Source organism: Vombatus ursinus, unplaced genomic scaffold (assembly GCF_900497805.2).
Source record: "Vombatus ursinus unplaced genomic scaffold, bare-nosed wombat genome assembly UNPS02015255.1, whole genome shotgun sequence".
Lineage (NCBI taxonomy): Eukaryota > Metazoa > Chordata > Mammalia > Diprotodontia > Vombatidae > Vombatus > Vombatus ursinus.
Window position 1 is genome coordinate 43,544,859 of NW_020955033.1, and position 8,235 is coordinate 43,553,093.

The 8,235-nt window shown below is 35.9% G+C and overlaps 1 pseudogene; it reads left to right on the forward strand.

Annotated features, from left to right (window-relative positions):
- Positions 1-5,833: 5,833 nt before the first annotated feature.
- LOC114031892 lies at positions 5,834-7,948 on the forward strand (annotated as a pseudogene).
- The last annotated feature ends 287 nt before the right edge of the window (positions 7,949-8,235 follow it).

Below are 8,235 nucleotides of genomic sequence, written 5' to 3' on the forward strand. Positions count from 1 at the left end.
TGTATGCATCTGTACATACATACATACATGCCTGCAAATATATTTACTTTTTCCATGTTTTTATTATATGGTTAAAATCTCAAAACTAAAATTGTCTGAGACAAAAATTCAACCATTGAGTCTCTTGGCATTCACTTTAAAAGGTTGAGGAAATAGCTCCAGAAAGTGTTACACTGTCTCACTTAATGTGAGAATCATATTAGTCCCATGACCATGGATACTTAGAATAAGAGAATGATAGCTCATCTCTGTTGTTAGGTTTGAAAATGCACTGTAAATAAATAACTTTATTATTGGATTATCCTGCAGTTCTAGCACTGTGTGTATGTGGATAGGTGTCAAAAGGAAAACTAGAAAGAATCTTTCTTTTTGTTTTTGCCATTCTATAAAATCAAACATCCTTTCCCTAAATCCTATAAATTTTTTATGAAAATTCAAGTATCATAAGATTACATAAAATAATTATGCATGATTTTCCCAGAGGTGAATCATAAGGGTCTTCTGTTTGTGTTGAAATATATTAAAATTTTTCTTATGAAGTATTACAAAGGCTATCACAGTAGTGAATATTAAAGAAATTGTGTACAAATACTTTCCAAATGTAGAGGCTAAAATTACTGAGGCACACTCTCAGGGAACACATTTATACATGACACATATATGCAAGGAAAGGCCACTTATGCTACAGAGCCTCTAATGTCTTCATTTAATATCCTTCCCTTGCCTCCCTCTTATTGTAGTTTCCTTGCTGGGCATGTCTCTTGAACAGCTTCTGTTGACCTGTTCCTTTATTAGTAACTTGGCTCCAATACTTGTCTGTGGTCTCCATCATTGTGAGCTTTAGGTTCAAGTGAATTCCTGGAGTAGGATACTATAATACAGTTTTGAGAAAAATTGAAATTCTTGAAAGGAAACCTACCACTTAGAATTGGAAGAACCTTGCCTCTGGGGACTATTATATCCTGAGCATGATACCAATTCCATGCACCAAATTCATGACTCTTCTCAACAACTTAACTCTGTCTTAAACATGCTGTTCAAATTCCTAAACAAAAGGTTATGGTTAGGGAGAATGTTTACTTGATGCCTCTCTCAGGTTTTGTTCAAGTACATGCCTCCTATGACCATGTTCTTTTGCTGTACCACTCCATTGTAGATGAGCGATGTGGGGAAAGATTATTTCTGTTCTCCTTTTCTCATACTATAATCTCAAAACTATAACACAAAAGATGACAAAATTCTTAGGAGTGGGGTTCTTTTTTTTAAATATACTTTATTTTAACAATTGTTGTTTTAATTTGACTTCCCAAATTTCTCCCTCTTTCTCGCTCCTCCCCTGTCATCAAGAAGGTAAGCAATAAAATATCAACTATAATTGTGAAATCTTGCAAAACATATGTCCATATTATTTGTGGACATTTACAACATTATTTATTAGCAATTTAATTTAATATTTATAACATTAGCTGTTACAAAAAAGCAAGAAAAATAAAATAAATGGAAAAATATGCTTCAATCTAAATTCATTTTATTAGTTTTCTTTATATCTGAAGGTGAATACAATTTTTCATCATGGACCATTTGCAATTGTCTTGGATCATGATATTGTTTAAAGCAGGTAATTCTTTCACATCACAGTTGATCATCCTTACAATATTGTTATTTCTGTGTACAATGTTCTCCTGGTTTTGCTCACTTCATTTTGCATCAGTTCTTGTAAATATTCCCATATTTTCTGAAACTATCACTTTCATAATTTTGTACAGCACAATAATATTCCATAATAATAACATGTCCCAACAAGTTCAGTCAAATTATGGGTATTCCTTCAATTTTCAATTCTTTGCCAACCCCAAAAAAAACCTGCTAGAAATATTTGTGTACATATGGGTACTGTTCTTTTTTTCTTTGATCTCTTTGGTTACAGACCTATTAGTGGTATTTCTTGGTCAAAGGGTGTGTAGTTTTATAGCCCTTTGAGCATAGATCCAAATTATTCTACAGAATAGTTGAACCCATTTACAAATCCTGCAGTAATTCATTAATGTATATATCTTTCCACATCCTTTCTGGCATATATTCTTTTCCTTTTATTTCATGTTAGTCAATCTGCTAAGTTTGAAGTGGTACCACAGAGTTGTTTTAATTTTCATTTCTCTAATCAATAGTGGTTTAGAGGGAATAGAGCCAAGATAGTTGATTACAGGTAACACCTTAACTGACCTTTTCCAATATTTGCCTCCAGCTAACTTTAAAATTACTTCTCAAATAAAATTCTGAAATGGCAGAGGCAACAAAAGGTCTGTCTGAGACATCTTTCCAGCCAAAAGAAATTGAGGAGGTATGCAAGAGAGGTCCATGAGGCAGGGTGGCGTCAGGCTCAAAACACAGTGCTCAATGTGACAACACCAGCAGCCAGGCTAGGAAGTGGTTGTGATAGTGGCAGTAACATCTTTAGTAGCTCTCAGCCCACAAATGGTAAAGGAGTCTAACAAATGGTCTGAAAGAGATTCTCAGTAACACTTTGCTGTCATGGAGTGTAGGACCCTATTGTACTGCTCATATACAGTTCCAGGTCACAGTTCCAAACCAAAGAGGAGAAGTAATGCATGTGGTTGCAGTGAAACAATGATATTGGTTGCAAATCTAGAGCAAAGCAGAGTGCTAGTGGAAGCTCATAAGGGAGCAGGAGCACTATTTTTAGTTCCAAGGCAGAAAGTTGCTCTAATTCTTGTGACTACAGAAAAGTAGGGGCCAGGTCACAGTTCAAAGGCCAAAAGAAGCAATAGCACTTGTGGCTACCAGGGAAGAAGGTACATGGTAATAGATCTAGGGGAAAGAGTGGTGCTTATATCCATTCACAGAGCAGCAGGGGCCCTGGTCTCAATTCCAAAGTGGAAAGGAACAGTAATCCTTGGCATGGTAGTTAGACAGTTCCATGGCCAAGAGGAGTGCTAGTTCTTCAACCGCAAGGGAACAAGGCCTCTTCCTGTATGGACACAAGTCTAAAAGTATTCTTAGAAGAGTTCAAAAAGGCTTTTAAAGATCAACTAAGAGAGGTAGAATAAAAATTATGAAAATAAATGAGAGCGGTGCAAGAAAATTATGAAAAGAGGGTCAACAGCTTAACAACAGAGGCACACACATATACAACCTAAATAAAATAACACATTAAAAGTAGAATAAGCCAAATGGTAGAAGAGGCACATTAAATCCAATGAAAAAAAATTCTAAAAAAAAAGCAGAATTGGCCAAATGGAAAAAAAAGAGGTACAAAGGTTCACTGAGGAAAATAATTCCTTAGAAGTTAGAATTGGACAAGCTGAAGCTGAGACCTCAAGAAGTAATAAAACATAGTAAAAAGAATAAAAAAAAGAAGGGCATATGAAACATCTCATTTGAGAAACAAGAGACCTGAGAAATAGATCCAGGAGTGAGAGACTATCAGAAAACCATGATTAAAAAATGAGACTAGACATCATATTTCAAGGAAAACTGCCCTGATATGTGAAAACCGGAAAGTAAAATAGAAACTGAAAGAATCTACCAATCATCTTCTGAAAGAGATCCCAAAATAAATTTTCCCAGGAATAATATAGCCACATTTCAGAGCTCCCAGATCAGGGAGGAAGTATTGCCAACATTCAGAAAGAAATAATTCAAATGTCTTGAATCTTACTGAATATGACACAAGATTTATCAGCTTCTTCATTAAAGGAGCACAAGGTTAAGAATACAATATTCTGGAAGACAAAGAGCTAGGATTACAAATCAGAATAATTTGCTAATCAAAACTGAGTATAATCCTTCAGAATATTTAATGAAATAGAGGACTTTCAAGCATTCCTGATGGAAAGACCAAGGCTGAATAGAAAAAGTTGACTTTTAAATACAAGACAGAAGAGAACCATAAAATGGTAAACAAGAATGAAAAATCATATGGGACTCAATGGAGTTAAACTGTTTACATGCATATATGGGGAAAAAGATATCTGTAATTCTTTAAAATGTCATCATTATTCCTACAATTAGATAGAGTATACCTGGACAGAGGGTCTGGGTGTGAGTTGATTATCATAGGATGATCTAAAAAAAATAAGGGTTGATAAAGAGGGATGCACCGGGAGAAGGGGGAAGAGAGAGGAAGAAAAGGGAAAATTATCTCACAGAAAAGAGGCACACAATGAGTTTTTACACTGGTGGGTAAAACAGGGTGGGATGGCAGGCAATACTTGAACCTCACTCTCAGTAGATCTACCTCAAAGAAGAAATTACCTACGCAAATAGTTGGATATAGAAATCTGTCTTACCTGACAACAGAGAAGTAGGAGCAGAAGGGGATAGAAGAAGGTTGAGAAGTGAATCAAAAGGGGGGGAATTTAAGGGAGGCAGTGATAAGAAGCGAACCAGACTTTTGAGGAGAGATAGGGTAAAAGAGAGAGATAACATAGATAAAATATTAATTAATTCAATTTAAAAAGGAAGAAAAAAACCAAATTCCCACTATCAAAAATGAAAAGAATTATTATAATACCAATGAAGATGAAATTAAAGCAATTGTTAGAAACTATTGTGTCCAATCATGTGCCAATAAACATTACAATCTGACAAGAAATGGATAAATATTTGCAAAAAATATATATAAATTGTCTAGATAAATAGAAGAGGGAATAGAATACATTAAAACCTTACTTTATAAAAAGAATTTAGATATGCATAAATGGGTTTCTAAATAATCTCTAACACCATAAAATTCATAAGTTAATTCCATCATACATTTAAAGAACAATTATTTCCAATACTATATAAATTATTTGGGAAAATGGGCAAAGAAGTCCTTCAAATTTTTTCTTGTGATAGAAGTATAGAATTACCTAAACCATGAAAAGCAAAAAGAGAAAGAAACTGATTGTCTTAATGTTTATTGATGCAAGAAATAAATAAAATACTAGCAAGCAGATCACAACAACAAATCACAAAAAAAATCTATTATAGGCTTTATATTAGGAATTCAGAATTGTTTCAATATTAGGAAAACTATCAGCATAACCAATCATATCAATAACATGCAGCAAAATCATATAATTATGGACAGCTAGGTGGCACAGTGGATAGAGTACCAGCCCTGGATTCAGGAGGACCTGAGTTCAAATCCAGCCTCAGACACAGACTCACTAGCTGTGTGACTCTGGGCAAGTCATTTAACCCAAATTGCCTCACAAAAAAAAATCATATAATTATCTCAATAGATGTAGAACATTTTTTTTCACAAAATATAATACTCTTTCCTATTAGAAAAAAAAAAACTTTTAGAAATCTTAGTAACAAATGTACCTTTCCTTAAAATAGTAAGTAGTATCTATCTAAAATCAGCACATTATACATAATCGGGATAAGCTAGAAGGCTTCTCAGTAAAATTGAAAAAGAGAAAGGATGCTGATTATGATTACTATTGTTCAATGTTGTTCTAGAAATGTTATCTATATCAATAAGCCAAGAAAAAATTAGAATAGAGAATGAGGGAACAAAACTTTCATTATTCGTAGAAAATATGATGTTATACTTACAGAACAGAAACAATAAAATGACACATACTTAGAGTATCCTAGGGAATCAACTAAAAAAAATACTACTTCAAATGACTACAAATTTCAGCAGATTTTTGGGATATAAAACAAATCTACAAAAGTCATCAGTATTTCTATATACTATCAATGTAGTCCAGTGGGGAGAGAGAAAAAAATTCATTTAAAATATCTGCAAACACTAAGTGCAGCAGCCGCCTTTCTTCCTCCACAGTAATCAGCTACAACCCCCAACCCCCCAGCAACCATGTCGAAGGGACCCACAGTTGGCATTGATCTTGTCACCATTTACTCTGTGTGGGAGTCTTCCAACATAGGAAAGTGGAGATCATTGCTAATGACCGAAGAAACAGGACCACCACAAGCTATGTCACCTTCTCCAACACAGAACATTTAATAGGTGATGCTTCAAAGAATCAAGTTGCAATGAACCCCACCAATATAGTTTTTATGCCAAACTTCTGATTGGTTATAGATTTGATGATGCAGTTGTACAGTCAGATATGAAGCATTGGCCTTTTGTGGTGGTGAATGATGTAGACAGGCCTAAGGTCCAAGTGGAGTACATAGGGAAGACCAAACATTTCTATCCAGAATGGTCTTGACCAAGATAAAAGAAATTGCTGAAGTTTACCTTGGGAAGACTGTCACAAATGTTGTGATCATAGTACTAGCCTATTTCAACGATTCCCAAACTCAGGCCATCAAAGATGATGTAACTATTGCTGGTCTCAATGTGCTTTGAATCCTCAATGAGTCAACTGCTGCTGCTATTGATTATGGCTTGGACAAAAAGGTTGGTACTGAGAGAAATATATTGATCTTTGACCCTGGAGGTGCTACTTTCAATGTCTCCATTCTTACCATTGAAGATAGCATCTTTGAGGTCCTGCCCACATCTGGGGCCCCCCACTTTGGTGGGTAGGACTTAGACAACTGAATGGTCAACCATTTCATTGTTGAGTTCAAGTGAAAGGACAAGAAAGACATCAATGAGAACAAGAGGGCTATTTACAGTCTGCACACCATTTGTGAACATGCGAAGCATACCCTCTCTTCTAGTATCCAGACCAGTATTGAGTTTGATACCCTCTATTAAAGTATCAACTTCTATACATCAATCACCTACACCCATTTTGAAAAAAAACTAAATATTGGGGCAGCTAGGTGGCACAATGAATAGAGCTCTGGCCTTGGAGTCAGGAGGACCTGAGTTCAAATCCAGCCCTGGACACTTAACACTTACTAGCTGTGTGACCCTGGGCAAGTCACTTAACCCTGATCACCTCACCATAAAGCAAAAAAGAAAAAGAAAAAAAGAAAAAAAGAAAAAAAAGAAAAAACTAAATACTGATCTCTTCCATGTCAAACTGGAACCTGTGGAAAAGGCCTTAAGAGATGCCAAACTAGATAAATCATAGATTCATGACATTGTCCTGGTGGGTGGTTCTGTTTGCACCCCCAAAATCCAGAAGCTTTTGCAAGACTTCTTCAATGGCAAGGAACTCAACAAGAATATCAATCCTAATGAGGCTATTGCCCATAGTACAGCTGTCCAGGCTGTCATTTTTTGTCTGGAGATAAATCCGAGAATGTGCAGGACTTACTGCTGTTGGATTTTACTCCTCTTTCCCTTGGAATTTAAACTGCTGGTGGAGTTATGACAGTTCTGATCAAATGTAATAACACCATTCCCACCAAGCAGACACAGACATTTACCACGTATTGAGACAACCAGCCTGGTATGTTTATTCAGTTTTATGAAGGTGAAAGAGCAATGACAAAGGATAACAACCTGCTTGGCAAGTTTGAGCTTTCAGGATTCCCCCCAGCACCAAGGGGGTGTTCATCAGATTGAAGTAACATTTGACATTGATGAAAATGGCATTCGCAGTGTTTATGCTGTGGATAAAGCACAGGCAAGGAGATCAAGATCACCATCACCAATGAGAAAGGTTGTCTGAACAAAGAGGACATTGAGCGTATGGTCCAGGTGCCTGAGAAATACAAGGCTGAGGATGAAAAGCAGAGAGACAGGGTGTCTTCCAAGAATTCTCTTGAATCTTATGGTTTCAACATGAAGACTACTATAGAGGATGAAAAACTGCAAGGCAAAATTGGTGATGAAGACAAACAGAAGATCCTTGACAAATGTAATGAAATAATCAACTGGCTGGATAAGAACCAGACTGCTGAGAAAGAAGAATTTGAACATCAGCAGAAAGAATTGGAGAAGATCTGCAACCCCATTATTACTAAGCTGCACCAGAGTGCTGGGAGTGTGCCTGGTGGGTTCCCAGGGGGTGGATCAGCCCCATCTGGAGGTACTTCTTCTGGACTCACCATTGAAGAGGTCAACTAAACACACCAGAAGAAAAAACGTTCCACACAACTTTCCAAAAATTGAAGGTCTCAAATTTGTAACCAATTCAGTAGAAGTTTAAAAGTAACATTTAAACTACTGTGTAAATCTGTGCATTCTGAGTACTTGAATGTGTGCAGAGGGAGAGAAATGAACATTGCACTTTATCAGTATTGTAAACAAGTGGAAATGCAATAGAATAAAATCTATTTAAAGTTGGCACCATAAAAAAAATCTGCAGATAATATACAACACTTGGGAGTTTACCTGTTAAGATAAATACAGGA